We start from the raw sequence: 23748 nt of genomic DNA on the forward strand, positions 1-23748 counted from the left end.
TCACCGAGGAGAGGGACCTGACAGATGTTGAGGTTAGGGACAGATGTTTGATTACTCTAGGTCAAGTCGGCATAAGAAGGGGAGGAAGTGTTGGGTATTCTAAAAGGCATTAAGGTGGACAAGTCCCCAGGTCCGGATGGGATCTATCCCAGGTTACTGAGGGAAGCGAGAGAGGAAATAGCTGGGGCCTTAACAGATATCTTTGCAACATCCTTAAACACGGGCGAGGTCCTGGAGGACTGGAGAATTGCTAATGTTGTCCCCTTGTTTAAGAAGGGTAGCAGGGATAATCCAGGTAATTATAGACCGATGAGCCGGACGTCAGTGGTAGGGAAGCTGCTGGAGAAGATACTGAGGGATAGGATCTATTCCCATTTGGAAGAAAATGGGCTTATCAGTGATATGCAACATGGTTTTGTGCAGGGAAGGTCATGTCTTACCAACTTAATAGAATTCTTTGAGGAAGTGACAAAGTTGATTGATGAGGGAAGGGCTGTAGATGTCGTATACATGGACTTCAGTAAGGCGTTTGATAAGGTTCCCCATGGTAGGCTGATGGAGTCCAAGGTGTACTAGCTAGATGGATAAAGAACTGACTGGGCAACAGGAGACAGAGAGTAGCAGTGGAAGGGAGTTTCTCAAAATGGAGACGTGTGACCAGTGGTGTTCCACAGGGATCCGTGCTGGGACCACTGTTGTTTGTGATATACATAAATGATTTGGAGGAAAGTATAGGTGGTCAGATTAGCAAGTTTGCAGACGACACTAAGTGGTGGAGTAGCAGATAGTGAAGGGGACTGTCAGAGAATACAGCAGAATATAGATAGACTGGAGAGTTGGGCAGAGAAATGGCAGATGGAGTTCAATCAGGGCAAATGCGAGGTGATGCATTTTGGAAGATCCAATTCAAGAGTGAACTATACAGTAAATGGAAAAGTCCTGGGGAAAATTGATGTACAGAGAGATTTGGGTGTTCAGGTCCATTGTTTCCTGAAGGTGGCAACGCAGGTCAATAGAGTGGTCAAGGCGGCATACGGCATGCTTTCCTTCATCGGACAGAGTATTGAGTACAAGAGTTGGCAGGTCATGTTACAGTTGTAAAAGACTTTGGTTCGGCCACATTTGGAATACTGCGTGCAGTTCTGGTCGCCACATTACCAAAAGGATGTGGATGCTTTGGAGAGGGTGCAGAGGAGGTTCACCAGGATGTTGCCTGGTATGGAGGGCGCTAGCTATGAAGAGAGGTTGAGTAGATTAGGATTATTTTCATTAGAAAGACGGAGGTTGAGGGGGGACCTGATTGAGGTGTACAAAATCATGAGAGGTATAGACAGGGTGGATAGCAAGAAACTTTTTCCCCCCCAGAGTGGGGGATTCAATTACAAGGGGACATGAGTTCAAAGTGAAAGGGGAAAAGTTTGGGGGGGGGGGGGGGGATATGCGTGGAAAGTTCTTTACGCAGAGGGTGGTGGGTGCCTGGAACGCATTGCCAGCGGAGGTGGCAGACGCGGGCACGATAGCGTCTTTTAAGATGTATCTAGACAGATACATGAATGGGCAGGAAGTAAAGAGATACAGACCCTTAAAAAAAATAGGCGACAGGTTTAGATAGAGGATTTGGATCGGCGTAGGCTTGGAGGGCCGAAGGGCCTGTTCCTGTGCTGTAATTTTCTTTGTTCTTATACTGAACATTTATAAAACACTGGTTGGACCTCAACTGGAGTCTTGTGTCCATTTCTAGGCACCACGCCGTAGGTGTTTAAAATCATGAGGGGTCTGGACAGAGTAGATAGGTTGCCATTGGAGAATCAGAGGACATTGATTTTAAAAGGTGAATGGCAAAAGAACCAAAACATGAGGAAAAACACAGCAAGTAGCTAGGATCTGGAATGCACTGCCTGGGAATATGGTGCAGGCAGATTCAATTTCAGATGGGAATTGGAGAATTATCTGAATAGAAAAAAAGTTACAGGCTTACAGGGAGAAGGCAGGGTACAGTAGAAGAAATGTATTGTGTATCCTGCCATAAAGAGAGTTACAGTAATTCAGAGTCGTCTCCACTTTGCAGCATCCACAAATAAATCCAGGGAGGAAAGCAGGATGCAAGGAATAATGTGTGGCGCAGAGAGCGTGCAATCAGAGGCTACAAAACAGTGTAATAATTAGACTCCAGAGGAAAATAAGGACAGGCAGGAAAAGCATTAAACAGAATGGAGAAGGCAGAGAGATTAAAGAAAATGTACAATTTACAGAAAGTATTCCAAATGGTCAGGCGAGTTTACTTTATTGTACTGAGTTGGGAGACAATTGAGAGAACTACATGAATTTGTTCCACTTAATTAATGTGAACAATTCAAGAATCAGAAAAAGTAGAGTACACTGGGCAGCTCGTGATACACGAGCTCTGGATGGGAGTGCCGGATTCCAAGATAATCCACCACAGGAAGATAGAGTTCAAGGGGAATTTTTAAATTCCACCCAAAAGGAGTCATGAAGTCGGTGGAAACTCTGTCACCCACCTGAAGTCAGTGTTGGGATACCCAGACCATTCAAGCTTAGGACTAATTTTAATGATACAGGCACCTCAGGGCTCCACTGCAACTCACCAAATGTGGAAGGCAGGGAATTCAACTAGCTGTCAGGCCAAGCTAACCAGCAGGTCAGGCAGAGGCAGAGTGGAAAGAAAGCTGAAGGATGAGTTAACTCCAACGTTTTAAGTTTATCATTCCACAATTCTGGCTTCTGCCAACAAATGCCCAATTATTAGCCAACTGTACCAATTACAGTAAAGTATTTCATTTAAAAAAAACAATTAAAAAATTTAAGCAGGTTGAGGGTTATTCTATGGAAATAAACACTTAATTTTAGACATTACTCTGGCTCATTTCACCACAAGTCACTATATATAGTTACACAAATAGACACTCAGAAAACAGCTAAAATCACTTTCACTGTCAGCTTATCTGCGTCAGAGGCCCAAGCCTGAAACGAGCCAGTCAGACAAAAATTTATGAATTCAGCCTGTTCTTATGCCAGGCTAAATTGCACATCTAATGACATTTATGTTCTAGAATAAACAAAAACAAGTTTTTCTTTAAAAAAAGTAAAAAGGCAATTAAATGTGAACTGTTTTAAAAAGGTACATATTCCTAATATTTGACAAGGTCCTAATTATATTAAAATAAATTGGGATTTAATAAGCACAGTTAACAGGAAGACAAGAGGACAGTGAATTCAGGAGCAGGTAAGGGGAGCAAAATTGGACATTAAAATCACCAAGTCACTCAGGGCACATCTAAAAAAATTGTTTCTAACAGCAATTGTTTCTGCATGGACATTGTGGTTACAGCACTAAAATCACATTTTTAAACATCTTGTTGTGGTTGGTATAGAAATTTTCCAACTGCAATACTTTGTTTTAAAAAATGGCAAAATTTCAACTGAGTGAACAAAACACAGACATGTTCCAGTGAGGGTATTTCTGAATGGATTCAGTACCATGTGTGCCTTATATTATTGGTCAGTTAGTTGAGTTACATGTCATTGGCTGGTATAATTGGGATCAAAAGGGACGTCAGACTGATTGTTCTCACACACCTATTTTTATAAAGGGCTTGTTGCACAACATTACTGATGGAAGCCTTCGGAGCAGGTCACCTGCTTCCCACATGGATGGAGAAACAATAAAAAAAAATTAGAGCCTCGCCCCATTAAAAAATGTATTCTGTAACAGGATCTGAACCAAATTAGGCACTTACTGTACATTCTCCATTCAGGCAATTCAAATTAATCTCCAAAAGTATATATAAAAAGCTAGGATTTTAAGTCTAGTAACCAAATATCTGTGCAAAATCACTGGCAAATAGAATTATTTCATTTCAGCGGTGATCTCCATAAATACAATTGATCGTAATTATATGACATTCAGCGGGGGGAAAAAACCTGTCATGTAATTTATGCATTTCCACCCAATCCTGCAAGCTAAATCTATTCTCGGATTGGATTTTTTAAAAAGCTGTTTCCAACATATGCACTGTGCTATGCAGTCCTGAAGTCATTCTGAAATCCCAACTATACTATGCTTCACAGAACTCAACTAAGTGTCTAAAAAAAAAAAAGAGCAATCTGTGAAGATTGTGGTCCTGCAGGCAGTTCTTTGGTCCCATTAAAATTCACCAGTTAACATTAGGAAAGGATCAATAAAACTGTCTATAAAAGATTAAATTGGGCATGGTCAAATAAAAAGTTGCAGCTTTAGAACAAATTTATCCCAATTGGAACATACTAACAATACAAGAGATAAGAACACTTCACAACCAATCACTGGTGTAATTAAAGCAGACATCGCAACACACAAAAAAAAAGGTCTGACATTAGCAAATGACCATTAGATCTGGTCTTGGTATCGGCTGCGGAATGAGCATTGTTGGCCAGGACACTGGGAGAATGCCATGAAAACCAAATTTATCTGAATTTTCAATCTAACTATACAACTAACCTACACTTGTATGGAAACAATGCTGCTAATGAGTTCCTCTTTAATGCTGTCAGGTAAATACGATAACTTATAAAGTAAGCTTATAACGAGTATGTACTCATTGAAACCATTACATAAATTCACTAGCACAATCTAATGCTGCAAAAATGTCTAGGATATCCATAGAGCAGTATGATTCATTTATCAATGGCCATTACTGCCCATATTGTGATCCAATAGCATATAGCACTTGCGAATTTCGACAGACACTGATCTTTGTTAAAGTGGTCTTTATACAGGCCAGAATAATAGAGCTCAACACTGATTGCCCCATTAATTACTTCCCAACAACAGTTTTCCTTACAAAGTGATCGATTTAAAATATGTTCCATTGAATGCATCTGGGAATCAAATAGTTACCTGCATCAATGGTCTTCAGCATTTTTCTCCACTTCCTGTTTTAATCTGTTCATTTTTACTCTTTCCCCACCCTCATCCCAATACTAGCTCTCATCACATATATAGAACAAACAAGCCAGTCTGAACTTTTGGAGGAATACTTCAAGAATATAGAACTGCCGAGGGAAAAAAAATTCTCTGTTCCCAGATATACAATGGTTATGAAGATAAAAGGTAGAAAACTTCTCAAAAACTAACTGAAATCATTCACAAAGTCTTTTTTTTTTAAAAACAAAAAAAAAGAGACTCTGCATTGGCAGAATGCACAAGGAATGGCACAGTTCATTGAACAGGAAAATCAAATTGGAAGGCAAGAAGATAACTTCAACAATTTATTTAGACTTCTTGCATCACTGGGCACATATCTGTATAGTCTGCATATTCAACCTTCAGGCATGGCACGCAACTTTCAAGACCAGGATGCCTCAGGATTGATTCCTGGTCTGTACTAATCTCAGTCAGGGCAGCACTAGGAAAGGAACTTCTGAACTGAATTGACATTTTAGTAAAACCTAGCATCCTCTTTGCTTTGGTTATGGCCACCCCACACTGTTTAGACATGGCAAGTAGGTCTCTTTCAGATTCCTCCTATCCTAATCACAGACTACAAATGCCTATTGTTAAAGTTCCAATATCTAACTGGCCCTAAAATATTTTGAACTTCATTATATTTAGATGGGGCTCTCCAAGATAAAGTTTGAAATAAAAACAAAATGCTGGAGAGAAAAAGGGAAAAAAAAAACATTAGGATAATATTTCAGGTATGTGACCAGGAAGAGCGGGAGCTAAGCGAGACTGGGGATATAAAGAGCAGCAGCAGAGGAGGAGAGTGACCAGGGAGGAATGGGAGCAGAGAGAGACAGCAGAAAAGGTATAAAGAGCACTGTTGGGAGATGACAGACTGCGTTCGGAAAAAAAGAAATCCAAGTGTGATGTCACAGGAAAGCAGACTGGTTGATGAGTATTTCTCTTTTTCTTTTCCTCTCTCTAAACTAGGGCATTAGCTTAAACAAAGAGTCAGGAAATTGAAAAAAAACTCAAAATGTAAAAAAAAGTATTTTTTTTTAATTAATGCAGTAGGGGTATGAGGTGCAGCTTGATATATAAATATTGTTATGACCACTCAGGACAAAGCCCGCAGTCAAAATATATGATTCTGATTGCGGTAGGAGCAATGCACTGTCAATTCAGTCCCATCGCTCCGCAGGTTGCAGCATATTTCTTTAAGCTTTCCAAATCGAATAATCTAGTAACCCCCAAATGAAGCGAACCAAACCAGGTATCTTTAGAGAACAAATTAACTATTCATTAAAAAAAAACTAAAATCTTAACCACCAGCATTAACCAATATCTAAAGACCTATCACTTCTTATTTAAAAATCTATCTCCTGCAGTCGCATACATATACTTAGTTTTAAATTAGCTGACCGAAAAAATAAAGTCTTTACAAATTACGTTCCTACGAATGGTCTTTCAATACAACAGTCAAAGTTCACTTGCAGTCGTCCAAGGTCTGATGAAAACAAAAATGGTCCTTCCAAAAGGATAGGGGTTCAGCAGTTTGTTTGGCTGTTGTAGTTTTAAACTTTTTTCCTGCGATGAACACAGCAGATATCAATAATTTGTTGTGAAAGAAAAAAAGCTTTTTATTTTTCTTTTTAAATGGAATTAATTTGGCTTGAAGCTTTGTAGAATTTTGAGAGAGAAATAGCACAGCTTTCTTCCCTTCAGTTTAAATTGTCTCAGCTCTCAACTAAATCTGCTCAGCTAATTTTAAAAGTCAAACTGCAACATTGAATCTGATGTCCTCTTTCTCTCTCTGGCTGTTGCTTGGCAACCAGAACAAACTCTGAGCCTCCGGAACTTTTGACCTTAAAAATGCACTGATCTTTTACAGTCTTAAAGGCGCACCACAATATTTCCGAGGAGAGAAATGAAAACATTGGACCATGACAATATAAAGAAAATAGGGTTAAATTATGACAGTGGACTATGTTACAGTAAAAACCGAAAGCATACAACTAAATTTAGTAAATTAAACAAGATTACCTCGATTAAAAATTGATATTTCAAAACTTAAAAATCTAATTAATTACATAAAATACAATAAAGATGGCAGGCAGGTGGTGTGTTGCAGCTCTAGCATGTGGCAGCTGGTGGACACCAGTGTGATCCACAGCAACCACATCTGCAGTAAGTGTCTGCAGCTCAAAAGAACTTCAACTCAGTTGAGGAGCTGCAGCCAGAGCTTCGGATACTGTGATGCATCGGGGAGGGAGAAAGTTACCCAGGCGCCATGTTCCAGGAGGCAGCCACACCTTTACAGGTTAAATACTTCAGATTTGGTCTGTGGTCTGGGACAGGAGGGTGTGACTACAAGCAAGGCAGGTATGGAGATCCAGAAGGTTAGACAGGCTGAGGCACCACCAATGCCAACAGGTACGAGGCTCTTACAGCTTATGTGGGATGAGAGCATGCACTATAGGGAGGATGAGCAAACTGACCACAGTATGGTAATACAAGGGGCCATTCAAGTGAGGGGGGTTAAGTAAAAAAAAAAAGGAATGTAATATTGGTGATAATATAGTTAGGGGATAGCAGCTGGAAAAGTGGGTCCCAAAGGTTGTGTTGGCTGCCGGGTGCCAGGGTTAACGACATCTCAGGGCTGCAGAGGAACTTGGAGTGGGAGGGAATGATCCAGTGGCCAAGGTCCACGTAGGTACCAATAACATTGGTTGAATTAAGAAAGAGGTTCTGCTAAGGGAGCATGAGCAATAAAAAGCAAAACCACGAAGGTAATAATCTCAAGATTACTACCCGAGCCACAAGCAAAGTGACATCATAGGGCCACAAACAGAGTTGAATGTGTGGCTCAAAGATTGGCGTGGGACAAATGGGTTTCAATTCATGGGGCACTGACACCAGTACTAAGAAGAAAAAAAGAGCTGTTCCATTGGGGTGGGCTTTACTTGAATTGTGCTGGGAACAGGATCCTGGCAAGTCAAATAACTAGGGCTGTGGATAGGGCTTTAAACTAAACAATGGTTTGGGGTGGGGGGGTGGAGGGGGCAGTGTTCAAGCAAGGGGAAATTTAGAAAGTTAGTGAGAAGGGACAAGGCAGTAGTAGAGGGTAGCAATACAGTTAATGATAACTAGGAAGGGACAGTGTGTGGACAATTTTTTAAAAAATGCACCAGCAAATAGGGTCAAAAGGAAAATAGTAAAAAAGACAAAAGTAAAGTCTCTTTATCTGAAGACACACAGCATTCATAACAAGATGGATGGATTGATGGCACAAATAGAAATAAATGGATGTGATCTGAAAAGCATTAGAGACGTGGGGCTGAATTTTGTGCAGGAGACAGGGGTGCTGGCACTGGGAAGTCGGCGGGGAGGGGAACCCCACCTCTGCACCTTTTCAAGCTCTTGGAGCAATCCTCTGAACTTTGGCCGCCAAGATTGAAGGAGGCGGGATCCCCATCCCTTTAAAACACTTAACGGGGACCCTATGCCAAAAGCTGTTGGCCAATCACAGGGCTGGCAGCTCAACAGTATCAGCAGCGCCACCGGGAGCAGTGCTCACTAACGGTACGGCAAAGGCCTCAGAACCAGCGTTGGAACCCCAGACCAGAGGTGGGTGAGGCGGGGTTTCTGGGGTCGGTCCGGAAGGCCCCTGCAAAGGGTTGGGGGTGGGGAGGGATGCCTTCTGTGGGCCATGAACTGCCCATGAAGGAGACCTGACCCTGACCGCCCCCCCCCCCCCCACAGGGAGGGTGCCTCATTTTTGGAAAGTCAGTGACCTTTCAGTTTACCCAGTCAGGGTATTATTGTATCTCCTTAACAAAACCGGATGTTTCTAGTCAGAATGTTAGAACAGTATTAATGGCATCAGGTGTTAAGAATCAGAGATAAAAAGCAAATTGTCTTAAAGTTACACAGACAATCTGCTCACTCATCTGTCATAGATTAAAAACCCTGCTAAAGGATGCAGGTGTGATTGAAGAGTATGAGGATAATAGAAGAGATTAGTGAAAAGTGTGGAATCTGTAAAAAGTATCGGAGAACACCATCACATCCTATTGACAGTTTTCCACTGGCAGGTGACTTTAATGGAGGTAGTTGCCATGGATTTAAAAAAGGTGTGGGATAATATTTTTGATCTACATTTTATAGACCCAACAACTAGATTTAGTCTTTCTACAATAATAAATAGCAAGGACAAAAGGGTGATGAGACAAAATTATGGAGAAATGGATAGGGACTGGACTTGGGCACGAGCTAAGTTTCTGACTAATAATGGAGGGAATCTGCCAAAGACACGTTCAGAGACATGTGTGAAAACATGAACATTATGGTCATGAATATTCACAGCTGAAAGTCCTTTCAACAATGGACTCTGTGAAAGGAATCACATGGTGATCGGTGAAATGCTGCATAAAATCTTAGCTAAAGGCCACCCTGGCAATCGGTCATGATAAGACAATAGTTATCAAACATGAAAATCAAATTGTTAAGGTTCATTGCTCACAATCAGGATTGATTACAAAATCTCAGAATTGGAGCAGCTGATAGAAGTAAACAAGGCACCTTGCGCCTCAAATGCTCATGTGTTTTGTGATGAACAGTACAGTAGATCAAGGATTGGGTAGTGGTACTGAGTTACCACGACATGCAGGACAGAGCTATCGCATCCAAAAGGTCAACTACCCCAAGTAGGTACTCAGCTGACGCATATTCCAGAAGTGAGTGCAGGATTGTGACAATTGTGGAAAATGCAGGAAAATCTACTGGCAAGTTTAAATATTGGTTCAATGTTCAGGATGATGGCCAAGAACCAAGGTCCATGGACTGGCAGAGTGGGGTGAAAGAGAGAGTGGAGTAAGAAAACGCAGTGCACATTCTAATAGTGGGTCTGGAAGTGACTCTCGCATCAGGAAATGATCACATTCTGGTGAAAGGGAAATCTTACCGCGGTATTCCCAAAAGGCAAAGTGCTACTAGAGGCTTTATTTTTAACAGATTACACGATAAAAATGAAGGCTGAAGAACGGTCTCGCAATAGAAATAGAACTAGAAACAGAAGTCCTCATGACTGTGAAGTTCTGGTAGCTGCCAATAAACTGGAGGATAAACAGAGGCAAAACAAAAGAAGTTGGAGAGAGTTGGGTGTTTATTCTGAGGTACCAGATAGGAAACAGCCAGTCTCGTCACAGATGGATTTGGACTGAGAAAGTCCTTCCAGATAGGGACTTATAAGGCTAAAGCGAGGGTAGTTGCAAGGGGTTTTGAAGAACAACTGGGTGATAGATGTTAGAGTGCACTCTCCCACAGCTGGAAACGGATCTTAAATCTTTATAGCTCTTTTGGTCGCATATTCATGAGAGTGTAGATCAAATCGACATAAGTCACTTTTCTGCAGGATGATACTTTGAGAGATGAGTTTCTGAGACCGCCTAAAGAGGCTGCAGATATAGAAGGGAAACTAAACAAATGCATCTATGGCCTGAATGATGCTGCCGGTGTGAAGTGGGACAAGTAGGGCACTATTAGTAGATTATTTAGCACTAGGATACGTTAACAGACTTAGAAGAAAGATGTAAGCACTGTAGTTGTGGGGAACCAGGGCATGATGGGATGTGTGGCAATGGTCATGGGAAACTGTACAACTCAGAAGTCTACAGCTGTGTAAAACATGTTGTCCTTGAGATAAGACCACGATTGCAGGAGGCACAGGATATTATAAACTGAAAACACCAAGCCTCAGGAATGGGGAGGAGATGACATGCTGGGATGATTAGTGAGACAATACACTTCAATTTATTGATCAAGCTGCAGCTTTGGAATGTGTCGTGGGATAGTGTGGACAAATGAGTAAAAGGTTATTGTATTCTATAACTTTGTACTATAGACTCTTTAATCGAGAAGTCTCGATGTTTAACCAGACACCTCTCCCTTATTAGTATTTGAATAAACTTTTATTTACTTTAATCCCATGGACTCGAGACAAGTTATTTTCTTCACAACATAGGGTGTGGTTTTTTTCAGTGAGATCGGTTTTGCTGACAATGGGTTGTGTTCAACTAAAAGCTGATCCCACAATGTTTTATTGGCATCATAAAGGGAAACTTTCCTCTATCTGCATAATGCACGTTGATTTCTTATGGGATGGCACTACAGAATGAGAAATGTATTAAGATTATAGGGGCGGCACAGTGGCGCAGTGGTTAGCACTGCAGCCTCACAGCTCCAGGGACCCCGGTTCGATTCCGGGTACTGCCTGTGTGGAGTTTGCAAGTTCTCCCTGTGTCTGCGTGGGTTTTCTCCGGGTGCTCCGGTTTCCTCCCACAAGCCAAAAGACTTGCAGGTTGATAGGTAAATTGGCCATTATAAATTGTCACTAGTATAGGTAGGTGGTAGGAAAATATAGGAACAGGTGGGGATGTTTGGTAGGAATATGGGATTAGTGTAGGATTAGTATAAATGGGTGGTTGATGTTCGGCACAGACTCGGTGGGCCGAAGGGCCTGTTTCAGTGCTGTATCTCTAATCTAATCTAATTAGAGTAGAATTTAAGATTGGGAGTCAGGCTTGTGGGGCTTAAAAAATTTTTTTCATTCACTCATGGGATGTGGGTGTCGCTGGCTGGGCCAGCATTTATTGCCCATCCCTAATGCCCTGGAGACGGTGGTGGTGAGCTGTCTTCTTGAACCGCTGCAGTCCATGTGGGGTAGGCACACCCATCGTGCTGTCAGGAAGGGAGTTGCAGGATTTTGACCCAGCGACAGTGAAGGAATGCCGATATAGTGCCAAGTCAGGATGGTGTGATTTGGAGGAGAACTTGCAGGTGGTGGTGTTCCCATACATTTGCTGCCCTTGTCCTTCTAGTTGGTAGAGGTCGTGGGTTTGGAAGGTGCTGTCTAAGAAGCCTTGGTACGTTGCTGCAGTGCATCTTATAGATGGCACAAACTGCTGCCACTGTGCGTTGGTGGTGGAGGGAGTGAATGGTTGTAAATGGGGTGCCAATCAAGTGGGCTGCTTTGTCCTGGATGGCGTTGAGCTTCGAGTGTTATTGGAGCTACACCCATCCAGGCAAGTGGAGAGTATTCCATCACACTTCTGACTTGTGCCTTGTAGATGGTGGACAGGCTTTGGGGAGTCAGGTGGTGAGTTACTCTCCGCAGGATTCCTAGCCTCTGACCTGCTCTTGTAGCCATGGTATTTATATGGCTACTCCAGTTCAGTTTCTGGTCAATGTAGCCCCTTGGATGTTGATAGTTGGGGATTCAGCGATTGTAATGCCATTGAATATCAAGGGGAGATGGTTAGATTCTCTCTTGTTGGAGATGGTCATTGCCTGGCACTTGTATGGCACGAATGTTACTTGCCACTTATCAGCCCAAGCCTGGGTATTGTCCAAGTCTTGCTGCATTTCTACACGGACTGCTTCAGTATCGGAGGAGTCACGAATGGTGCTGAACACTAATCAGCGAACATCCCTACTTCTGACCTAATGATTAAAAGGAAGGTCATTGATGAAGCAGCTGAAGATGTTTGGGCCTAGGACACTACCCTGGAGGAACTCCTACAGTGATGTCCTGGAGCTGAGATGATTGACCTCCAACAATCACAACCATCTTCCTTTATGCTAAAATATGACTCTAACCAGCGCAGAGTTTTCCCCGATTCCCACTGACTTCAGTTTTGCTAGGGCTCCTTGATGCCATACTTGGTCAAATGCTGCCTTGATGTTAAGTGCAGTCACTCTCACCTCAACTCTTTGGTTTAAATATTAAGCAGAGTAGGTCTGGAATAATTTTAAAATCAACAATCCTATTTAGTGTGTTACTCCCATCCTGGTTAATCATGCTTGGTCATGACAGAAAGATGATATATCTAAAGCAATTGCGAAGCTTGACTGGTCAATTCAACTGGTTGTTCACTCAGGCTAGACTTGTGCTAGTTTTGATATTTGGAGTTACGTACAACGAAGACAGACCCAAAAGTTGATAATGTTTTAAAAGGGCAAATAAAACATTAAACAAGTTAAATCTGGAGAAACTGCATACTTAAAGTTGCCATCCTTAGGTGACCCAAAGAATATGAAGCTAGTCATTTTTAGTGCTGCTTCACATGCTAATCTTGCTGATAAGTGAGTGCAGTTGGTTTCATAATATATTTGATGGGTGTAAATGGGAAAAGTTTTCTTGTAGCTTGAGAAGTAATGAAAATTTAAAAAGAGTTATTAAAAAGTACTTTAGCTGTGGAAACACTGGTTCTTGGAGGCAGTGGATATGGGGTTCTATTTGTCAAATATTTTAGGTGAGATTCTGTACGAGGGGCATACTGAAGATAAGATATCCATTGAATATTATGTAGATAATCATTCCTTGTGGAATAATGTGCACTATACGAAAAGCGTGAGTAAAAATAAAGTTACAGATTCACCTTGTTGGATTGAAAGGAAATCTCAAAAATTAAATGGATAGATGCAAGTAACCAACTATCTGTTTTACAAAAAGAAATGCTTGTACAAAGAAATTGTGAGGGGTCCTAGAGGAGCGGGCATATCACAATGTAATGCTTTGTACAGAATATGGAATTTATTTTAATTTGTTTTGAAATGTTTGTGCATATGAAACACCAAGTTTTATTTAAAATAAGGGAATCTGCTAATTGTGTTTAAATCATGTGCAGGTGGAGGGTGTTAAAGATTATAATAAGACACTTACTGAAACTGGGGGAAGTTTTGAGGAGCTGTACGTTTAATTTTTTTTTTTACTATGTAAAATACAAAACTGGGTAAAGTTTGGCTCCAGCATAATCCTTCATCAAACAGCTTTCTGGAGTAGAACAGCTACATAGTACATAAAAAGGCAGTAGCTAAAGTAAACATTAGTCCCTTGGAGGAAGAGACTGGGCAACTAATAATGGAAAGCAAGGAAATGGCAGAGACTTTGAACAAATATTTTGTATCAGTCTTCACAGTAGGAAAGACTAAAAGCATCCCAAGAACAGGCGAAAATCAGGGGGCAAAAAGGGAAGGAGGAACTTTTTAAAAATCACTAAAGAAAACGTAGTAGGTAAACTAATGCATCCTAGGGTCTTAAAAGAAGTTGCTGCAGAGATAGTGGATGCATTGGTTGTAATCTTCCAAAATGCTCTAGATTCTGGAAAGGTACCAGTGGATTGAAAAACCACAAACATTAACACCCCTATTCAAAAGAGGGAGACAGAAAGCAGGAAACTATAAGCCAGTTAGTCTAACATCTGTCATTGGGAAGATGTTGGAATCCATTAAGGTAATCATAGCAGGGCATTTGGAAAAAATCACAAAACCATGTTGACTCTGCTTGATTGTATAAAGGAAAATCATGTTTCACAAGTTTAATAGAGCTCTTGGAGGATACAAGCAGGGTGGAACAAGGGAAACCAGTAGATGTCGTGTATTTGGATTTCTAAAAGGCATTCGATAAAGGTGCCACATAATAGGTCACTACACAAAAGAACATGGCGTTAGGGGTAATTTATAAGCATGTATAGAGGATTGGCTAACACGAGTTGGAATAAATGGGTCATTTTCAGGTTGACAAAGTGTAACTAGTGAGGTGCCACAGAGATCACTATATTAAATGACTTGGACGAAAGGGCTGAGTGCATTGCAGCCAAAGTTTTGCTGATGCTACAAAAGCCAGGTGGGAAAGCAAGTTGTGAAGAGGGCACAGAGTCTGCAAAGGAATATAGATAGGTGAAGTGAGGGGGAAAAAATTGGCAGATATTTATAAATGTGATGCTAGGTTATCCACTTTGGTAGGAATAGAAAAGCAAAATATTATTTAAATGGAGAAACTACAGAATGCTGTGATAGAGGGATCTGGGTGTTCTTGTATATGAAACACAAAAAAAGGTTAGCAAGTAGGTACAGCAAGTAATTAGGAAGACAAATGGAATGTTGGCCTTTAGTGCGGGGGGAGGGCAGAAAAAGAGGCAGAGTAAAGAGCATAAAAAGTAGGGAAGGATTGGCTGCATCTGTACAGAGTATTGGTGAAACCACACCTGTAGTGCATACAGTTCTGGTCTACCTATTTGAGGGATATACTTGCTTTGGAGGCAGTTGAGAGAAGGTTCACTAGGTTGATTCCTGGGATGAAGGGATTGTTTCACGAGGAAACATTGAGCAGATTAGATCCGTACTCATTGGAGTTCAGAAGAAAGAGAAATGATCTTATTGAAACACAAGATTCTTTGGGGCTTGACAGGGTAGATGCTGAGAGGATGCTTCCCCTCTTGGGGAAATAAGAACTTGGGGGCACAGTTTCAGAATAAAGGCGTCGTCCATTGAAGATGGAGATGAGGAAGAATTTCTTCCAAGGATTGTGAATCTTTGGAACTCTATACCCGAGAGCTGTGGAAATTGATTCCGGGATCAATGAATTTTTGAACTATAGGGGAGTCAGAGTTATGGCAGCGGGGGGGGGGGGGGGGGGGGGGGGGAGGGAGGGGAGGGAAACCTGCAGGAAAGTGAAGTTGAAGACAAGATCAGATCAGCAAAGATCTATTGGATGGTGGAGTAGGCTTGAGGAGCCACATGGCTTACTCCTGCTCTTATTTCTTAATAGAATGTTTTTTGTCAGACGGCTCAGACATGAAATATTGTCCAAATCTATCCTTTCTCCACAGATGCTGCCTGATCAGTTAAGTGTTTTCAGTATTTTCTGTTATTTCAAATTTACAGCATCTGCCATTTGTGCTCAGCAATTCTACACTGCTAATGGCAAAAAAAATTTTTGGAACACAGCAATCTTTCACGGGACAGAGAACAACATGCATAAGGTGCGACTGAAGACTAAAATTAATTAATCCTTTCATAAACCTTTGTGACCTATTAAAAAAAACGAAGTTCCAAAACAGGCCCATTTGTACATTCCTCTAACTGAGTAAACTTTGCTCCTGATCAGTTTTTAAATAAACATCTATAAATGGTTCAAAGAAAGGCATTGAAAGTAGTCATTCTGGATGCCAGGGGAAAAATGAGACGACAGGGAAATAACAGTACAGTTGCAGTATTGATGTAAAGCAGCATTGGTTCATAGTGATGCCCGGAATCGGATTTTGAATATACACCAAGCTTACTATTAAAACAAGCAGCATCATGATGACAGAACAGGCTGCATTCAGCACAAGAATGCAATTCTTTGCATTGGCACCAAGAAACGCCGAACATCAAAAGTGCAGTATAAGGATTCTTGTGATTGTAGATTTTCAAGTTTTAGCACAATTCTAATCTCAAAAAAAAGTGTAAGATAACAGGAGCTATTAAGATATGAATTCTAGAAAACGAGATAGGAGTAGCCAACAAACTCAATTTTTCCAAAAGAAAAACATGATATTTGGTTATCTTTAATTAAATTTGATCAAACATCGCGTTATGATGACAGGTTACAGAGCATGAACAGTTAACAAATGTTGATGCAGTATTGAGAGTTATAATTTAGCAACTGTTTAACCATAAAGAACAAACTAGCATTTATATACCACTTTAAATCACATTTCAACTTCCCTAAACTTCTCATGTACAATCAATTGTTTTGAAGTGCTGTCACTTGTACAAGGGAAAGCAGCAGCCATTCTGCATACAGCAACGTTCCACTATGTGGTGAATAGCCAGTTAGCTTCTGGTGCTGGCAGAGGGGAATGTTGGCCAGGATAACAGTACTGCCTCCTCCTCTGAAATAGTGTCAGGGACCTTTAAAACATCAGATTAGGCAGGCAGGACCTCAGTTTAAACATCAGATTTGAAGGAAAACACCTCCAATAATGGAGGTCACTCTCAATTGCCAACAAGTCTTGGACTACAGTTTGAATCTACAATCTAACTCAGACAAGAATGCCACCAACTAAGCCAAAATGATGCTAACAGCCAAGGACTATAGGTTCCAGATTTGATTTCTAGTCTGCTGAGTTAGCCAATCTTAGAACAGGAAGGCAGTGAAGAAACTGCAATTGGTCTCCATATTAATGGAGGTGGGGGAAAGCAAACAGCTGTATTCCTTGCTGAAAGAATGACCTCAAATAAGGGCACAATCAGCCTTAATTGCGATACTTACTACAGTTAACATGCACCATCTAGGCACACACAAATCAAGTCTCAAAGCTGTAGTACCAATTGTGTCAAATATTAGCCAAAGGTTGTTTTACTAGATTAAAACTAGTTCTGCACAAGATCCTAATAAATATCAGTTTAATCATATATATTTGACAGCCAAAAAATGTATTTTACAAACTAATAGATTAGAAGCATTTATATCTTAAGATACTTGTAGTCATAATGCTTTAACCTTGGCAGTGTTCTGCACTAAGAAAAAAAAACACAGGAAGGCACAAAGTGTTGATTGGGTCTGGAGAAACTGGTGTTCAAAATGTAAAAATTGTAGGAGAAAGTAAAGATTGTGAGGAGGGCTGGGAAAAAAGTGAGAATTAATGAAAGGAGACAAGATGCATCAATTTTAATGCAGGAGGAAGAGAATGTAGGGCAGTGTAGTTACAGTTTAAGTGGAAACAACTCAGAAGTAATGACTACATTGACATTGTAGTCTGATACAGGTTGATGCTAAAAGTGGCAAAGATCACTCACCAGAGTGGTCAGGAGAAAAAAAAAAGATATAAATGTTACGGCAGTGTGGGGAGAAGGGCAACATGGCCTTAAAGTTCAAATTTAACAAAAAGCTGGATTTTTTTTTTTTTTAAAAAGGGTAGCTCTGAAGCCTTGTATGCTTTGGATAAAAGCAAAGAAATATTGCAAAGTCCAATGGGGACCTAAATGAGGAATCTTGTCTGGTAATAGAAAACTTTTGAAGTGTACAAGAAAACAGGGTAAAAGGAAGAGTGACATTTCACCTTTAGAACTCAGCTTCAGACTCAAATACAGCTTAAAGAACGCAAGTCTATTCTGCTGGCTGCAAGGGTCCCAAGTGAAGTGAATTCATGCAGTTCATCACTAGAACAAATAGGCATAGGCCGCATAATGCTAACAGGCAAAGCCATGGAGGAGTAAACCTCTTTACATTAACAGTGTGCAAAATGTTACGACCAGATGAGGAAAAAAAAAAGTATTAGGGGTCCCCCTCAGCCTTCACCTGGTCTTACAGTAACAGGGTTTAATTTTAAATACACCATGTTTTTAGCTCTCCCTTGGTGAATCCTTGTTCACCACTTTCCAATTATAATGCAAAGAAACTAGCACAAACAGGCTTAGGTTTAAAGAAAAAGGTGAGATTTATTAAATTTCAACTCTAATCCGATTAACGCCTACGGATACACACGCGCCCATGTTAGCATGCATATGCGATATCATGCAAATAGAGACAGAAAGGAGAAAAATAAAGTGGAAAAGTTTGAGCCAATATCTGAAGAGGGTTTTTGTTACAGATCTTCGAGCTCACTGTAGAGTCCTTGATTGTAGATAGATCTTGCTTTTCATTGGGGCCCAGTATTCTTAAACCTTTTTTGCTGTAGAAGACTTTTCTCTCTTGGGATTCATGAGTCTTCAGTTGATTCAATGGCTTGTGAGAAAGATTTGGGAGCAGACAGGAGAGATCTTCAGTCCAGGAGCAAACAGACTTGCTGAATTCAAACTGTTTGTACAATTCAGAAAAACCCAGGTTGCCAAGCAGATTAGTCACATGACTAACTGGTTTGACCACATTTTGGATTGCATCACCTTAGCAGTCTCGGGAATGCTCCTCTTACACATAATACCTGGTGATCAAGTGGGTTGAATCAGTCAGGGAAAGATCTTTTGTCCTTCCAACCACCGTCTGTTACTATGCAAAGTCTTTTCCAGTCATGGCTGATCTGGTTAACAAGTCCTTTCTTCACTCCAGTAACAGTTTAAAAATCAATGTTCTGACAAAAATTTAAGTGCCTCATTCTTGGCAGGTGGGGGCCCAGCATGACAAAATATTTTATCCCTATAAATGCAAAATGTTGGGTGCCTCAAACTGGCAAGCAATTTTCCCATCTCCAGATCTTTCACTAAACAGTTAGATTTGGATTATCCAGAGACTGTGCTTATTTATACAGAGCACTTGTCCAAGGTGCTGATCATTTGATAGATGTAAAGTTATGTGACTGACCAATTTAGCTAAAACTACAAATTCACTGGAAGAAATAAAACTGGAACAAAAAAGACAAATTACAGGAAGAGATATACTGGAATTAAGCCATTTAGCTCCTCATACCTATTCTACCATTCAGTTGAATCTGTACCTCAACTCCAACTCATGCAACTCCTTTACTCCATATCACCAGATAACCTCACCTAAAAAAACTACTCATATCAGTCCTGAAACTTTCAATTGACCCAGCAACCAAAGCTTCTTGGGGAAGCGAGCTACAGATTTTCACAACACTTAGTGTGGAAAAATGCTTCCATATTTCATTCTTAAATAGCCTAACTTTAGTTTTAAGATTATGCCCCCTTATTTGGGATTTCACCTATCAGAGTGACTAGTTCCTCTATTAAATCCCTTTGTTATTTCAACTACCTCAATTAGATCACCCTTCAATCTCCTAAACTCATAAGAATACAAAAAATATTTAGGCAGCATATCCTCATAATTGAACTCTATACCTGGACATCATTCTGGTGAATTTCTGCAGAACTCCGTCCAATGCCAATAAATGTTTGTTCTTGCAACCTCAAACAAGGCTCCTATATTTCAAGGAAAGATTGAAAATGCACTGTAGGAGATAGTGAAATCATAATGCAAATAAAAAAAGTTTGAGAAATTACTTAAAATTGCAAGTTTTGTTGAGTGACGAGTTACAGTACTCCCAATTTCCTTCTCTAGCAGGAAAGTGTGCTCCACTATCTTTTATACTAAGGAGATGCAACAATGCAGTAAATTTGTTGCATTACACAAGCAGCGCTGTTGCAAAACGGCAGAAGCTGCACTCCACCCTACTACTACTCATAAGCATTAGAATGATGCGACAACCCGGTGAGTAAGTAGTCTAGGGGTCTCTCTCAACCTTCATCTGGTCTTACCGTAACAGGGTTTAATTTTTAAGAGTGTTTTTAGCTCCCCCTTGGTGAATCCTTGTTCACCGCTTTCCAATTAGAAGGCAAAAAACCAGCACAAACAAGTTTTCTTAGGTTTAAAGAAGATAGAATGAAATGTATTGAACAAATTCTAATTCGGTTAACGCCCACGGATACATGACGTGCTAGCATGCACACTCGATACACACATGCAGACAGACAGAAAAAGGAGAAGAAAAAATAAAGTGGAAACGTTTGAAGCAATCTCTGAAGAGGGTTTTTGTTACGGTTCTTTGAGCTTACTGTAGAGTCCTTGATTGTAGGTAGATCTTGCTTTTCGTTGGGGCCCAGCATTCCTCATGAACCTTGTTCATTGTCGGAGACTTTTCTCTTGGGGTTCATGTGTCTTCAGTGAATTTGGAGTTCCGTACGAAAGAGATGGAGGGCCAGACAGGAGAGGTCTTCTGCAGTCCAGGGGTTCAAACTGTTCGCACAATTTAGAAAAACCAGGTTGCCAAGCAGGCTAGTTACGTGACCAGCTGGTATGGCCACATCTGTTTGTGGATTCTCTGGTCTTAACCAACCCTGGAATGTCTCTTATACACAATATCTGGTGCTCAAAGTCCATTGAGTGTTAAATTGGATAAGGGAAGTAACCCCTTAATCTCCACAAACATTGTCTGTTAATATGCAAATGTCTTTCCAGCCAAGGGGCTGGTGATTTATTTTAAACAAGTCCTTTCTTCATTTCAGCAACAGTTTTCAAATCAATGTTCATAAAATTAATACGCCTCATTCTTGGCAGGTGGGGGTCTAGCATGACAATGAACATATGAACTTAGCAAGGTTCCACAAAAAAAGTCAAATGCCTAGATAAAATTGTTGGAGGATAAATGTTATCCAGAAAACTAATAGAACCACGCTGCTCCTCTTCCTATAGTGCCATGGGATCTTCCTCATCCACCTGAGAGGTGAGTTAGGGTCTTGGCTTAACATCTCATCTGAAAGATGGCAGCTCCAACAGTGTAGCATTTCTTCAGTACCTTATCATATCAGATGTCCAAAAGACTTTTATAACCAATGAAGTCCTGTCACTTGTTTGCTGTGTTTAGCTGCATGTCACTTCATACATAGCAAGCAAATTGAAAAAAATTTAATTAGTTGGCAATGATTGAAAGACAAGGTGAGAATTCCCTGCTATACTTGAAATAGTGTCATGTATCACTGCATGTGATCTACAAAACCTAACTGAAATCCATTAATTGCTACAGAGACAAGTTACTATATACATTGACCTAGATGCTGTGATTTAAGCACCCTCATTAGTTTATACAAAGGCCAGAATTTTACCGTCGGCGGACAGGAACCACCCACCAACTGAAGTCAGTGGCAAACCGGTCTGAGCCTAGGGATCAGATCTGCATTTTACAGTCCCCAGGCCTTTAATTGGTCTAAGGCAGGACTTCCACTTCAAGTGAGGCAGGGGTTCCTGCCTAATGGAGCTGCTGGCCAATCAGCGAGCCGGCAGCTCTTAGTCCCAGCAGCCCCACTGCTGGTACTGCAACCCAGCCATCGGAAGGAAGATGTCAGGAAGCCCCGGAACAAGGGTAAGTTTTTGGGGCCTTGCTGGGGTGATCAGTCAGGCCCTGGTGAGGCAAGGGTGGTTGATTGGGGGGTGGGAAGAGATGGGGCGAGTGTTGGGGCAGCCCTCCGTCGGGCACAGGGTGTCTGATCATGACGGCTCGCCCCCCAGTCAGAAAGCTTTTGTCAGGTGGCTTCTCTCAGGCCTGGGCTACCCGACCAGCCACAGGTAAAATCCCCGTGCCGGCGGGCAGAGGCCCTTAAGTGGTCATTAACTGGCCACTTAAGGGCCTTGATTGACCTGGGGCGGGTGGCCCTTGTTTTGCTGCCGAGGAGTGTAACGTGGCAGCGGAGGCGGGTTGGGAATGCCCCCCCCCCACCTTCCCGCTTTTTGTGGGGTGTAAAATTCCAACCCAAGCATTGCTTGCCAAGGATGAGAGTTTGTAGGGCAAATACTTGAATAACTCTTTATACATTTGCTCCACATGAAGACAACACAATAACGTCAGAACATGATTATAGGGATTTTTGTATTTGGCCAACAATCAAAACAGTTGTGCACATGGACATGTAATAACTTTCTCTCAAAGTTTGAAAGGATGATTTAATCCCATATTCCCTACCACCTACCTACACTAGGGGCAATTTACAATGGTCAATTTACATATCAACCTATTAAGTCTTTGGCGGTGGGAGGAAACCGGAACACCCGGCAGAAACCCACGCGGTCACAGAAGAACTTGCAAACTCCACACAGGCCGTACCCAGAACCAAACCTGGGTTGCTGGAGCTGTGAGGCTGCGGTGCTAACCACTGCACCACCCCTATGATGATTAATACCGTCTGAGAATTTTTTTTCCAATAATTTGTCCACCACCGAGGTTAGGCTGACGGGCCTGTAATTTCTCAGTCTATCCGTTCCTCCCTTTTTATAACAATGTTACAACGTTAGCAGTCCTCCAGCACCATGCCTGTAGTAAAAGAGGATTGGAAAATGGTCAGAGCTTTCACTATTTCTTCCCTTGCTTCTCTTAGCAGCTGGGGATACATTTCATCCACTTTCAAGGATGCTAAACTGCTTAATATTTCCTCCCTCACTATGTTCATCCCATCTATTCTTTCACACTTCGCCTCCTTAACTACAATGTCTGCTTTCTTTTGTGAAAACAGACGCAAAAGTATTTATTAAGAATCTTGCCCATATCTCCCGCGTTCACACACAGGTTCCTTTTTGGTTTTAATTGGCCCTATTCTTTTGTTAGTTACCCTCTTGCTCTTTTTGTACTACAAAGTACCAACTATAGTGAAGTTGGTATGGAGTTGCAACAAAATGGCCCTCCTGTCTGGGCCATACAATGTCTCAGTTTATATAGGAGAGATATTGTGGCAAAATGTATGATGAGATATGGAACTGTTCAGTAGTATGACTAAAGCTGCTATAACAATATGGGAAGAAAATGGCTTTTGGCAGCCACTGATACTACACAAATTCTGTAAATGGATGGATGGTATCTTAGAGCATTGCAGTTGATCAAGTTAATGTTCACTGTGAGGTGGTAAATGAGGTAGGGAAAAAAAAAATACACTAGTGAGAATGCAGTGGATATTAATTTCCTCAGTAATTTTTTTGGAGGGTATGTCTTTTCTCCCCTTTCAATTCCTGCAGTGAAACCTTATTATCAGGTCAGACAGGCAACTTCTGTCATTTCTAATGGTGACTGCATACCATTCTGCATATTTTTGGTTAATAATGTTTGGCAGATAGTCAACTATTAGCCAAATTTTGATTCCCACCACGAATGACTAAAAATATGCAAGTTTATGCATATTTCAAATCCAAATTGCATTTGATATAAAGCAGGTATATTTAATCGTACAATTCAAATCATACCAGAGATAAGACATAATTTTCAAAATAGCATGTATATAAAGAATCCAAACAGATTTGCCCTAAATGAACATGAAGGCAACACAATCCTCCAAAATCAAACAAAAGCCTGTGACACAAACATTGCTTGCTCCACATGTACTGTATATCCCATGCAAAGTGGATGTTTGCACATGCTACCAAAAAGGTTGTTTTAAATGTGCAAAAATGCTCGTTAGATTGGGTGCTTGTAAAACAGGCATGTATAAATTTTAAAGATAATGACAAGACCCAAAAAAATCACACCTATGTAATATTATATACA

General features: G+C 41.0%; 1 protein-coding gene across 2 annotated transcripts in view; it reads right to left on the minus strand.

Annotated features, from left to right (window-relative positions):
• The window catches only part of slc12a2 (solute carrier family 12 member 2), a 245127-nt gene that overhangs the window by 201733 nt on the left and 19646 nt on the right, over positions 1-23748 (minus strand). The gene's annotated exons all lie outside the window — the stretch shown is intronic.

Source organism: Heterodontus francisci, chromosome 4 (genome assembly GCF_036365525.1).
Source record: "Heterodontus francisci isolate sHetFra1 chromosome 4, sHetFra1.hap1, whole genome shotgun sequence".
NCBI lineage: Eukaryota > Metazoa > Chordata > Chondrichthyes > Heterodontiformes > Heterodontidae > Heterodontus > Heterodontus francisci.